Source organism: Volvox carteri, assembly GCF_000143455.1.
Source record: "Volvox carteri f. nagariensis unplaced genomic scaffold VOLCAscaffold_96, whole genome shotgun sequence".
Classification (NCBI taxonomy): domain Eukaryota; kingdom Viridiplantae; phylum Chlorophyta; class Chlorophyceae; order Chlamydomonadales; family Volvocaceae; genus Volvox; species Volvox carteri.
In genome coordinates this window covers 5,477-6,576 of record NW_003307639.1, presented here as the reverse complement: position 1 = coordinate 6,576, position 1,100 = coordinate 5,477, and the positions used below count along the sequence as shown (strand labels likewise).

At 49.9% G+C, this 1,100-nt stretch overlaps 1 protein-coding gene across 1 annotated transcript in view; it reads left to right on the top strand.

Moving 5' to 3' along the window:
* Positions 1-1,100, top strand: part of VOLCADRAFT_99800 (uncharacterized protein) — a gene marked incomplete at both ends in the record, with an annotated part of 3,742 nt that overhangs the window by 1,850 nt on the left and 792 nt on the right. The window lies entirely within an intron of this gene.

Sequence of the window (1,100 nt, the reverse complement as noted above, 5' to 3'; positions counted from 1 at the left end):
TGCCCTTTTCTACGGAAAAGCCCTCGTAGTACGGAAAACTCTTGTAATATTAAATTTAAAGCCAAATAGGGGGGTCCTTGTGAAGCAGCTGCCCGCGTTTCCAAAGCACGTATGGTGTTGGATTGTAAGGTGCCCAAGTACGTTTGCGAGGAAGAGAATGTGGCCAGGCTGGAGAGGAAAGTGCAGTGGCATATTGGAATGTGAGATTAGTGTAAGCGAGTTACAGGGCGTTTTATTGCACGGGCGAATTTACGTGCAAATCTTTCACCGTAGCATCAGTCCTCAGTTCACTTCTTGAATCGAACATCAGCATAGGTGCAAGCCCTCTCGCTTGGGGGGATATGCAAACAAACATCCTGATAGGGGTAAACTCGCACGCTACCGAGCATTCAACCGAGCACATGCATGCTTAGTTGAATGGTGAGATGCGACCCCCCCTTCATTTCGTGCTCGGCAAGCCTGCCACCGCGTACCGGATATGTTGGCGATGTTACAGAACGCTGCACCTTGGTTTCTGTGCTCATTGCGTACGTTGCTCGACCCCGCCGACCAAAACTACACGTGCCCAACTGAAGACATTCCCGGTGGTTGTGCAGCAGCTCTTGAGGCTGTTGCTGGCTGAAATCCATCCTGAGCTGTTGCAACACGGCTAACGCGGGCACGTCCCTATGCACAGCAAATAGCTGTTCCAAGCCAACAGCGGCGTCCATGTCACCGACAAGGCTCTAAACGTCTTATCTGTTCTTATGTTTAATTAAGTTTATGTATGTTATACTTTGCGCAACTTTGTAATTTGACTTTACTCTGAACAAGATGCTGCATACAACTGCCTCTTCGCCAGCGCTTCATCTTCCGCGGCAGTTTCACGAGCCCAGAGTTGCAAGCTACGACGTTGGCTTTCGGTGCTTTTATTTACTGCAAAGCATCGACGCAATAGTCCAGCGTGCGGCAACGCGCTGGCGCACCTGGTCCTCATCCGCCAAGAAATTTTATATACATTTGTACAGGCGCATTTTGCGAATTGCACGCGCGCATCTGCGCAGCAAAATTCGCTCCTGACTTTTGGGACGAGATGTACGGAGTCTCTATTCGCGAAGTAC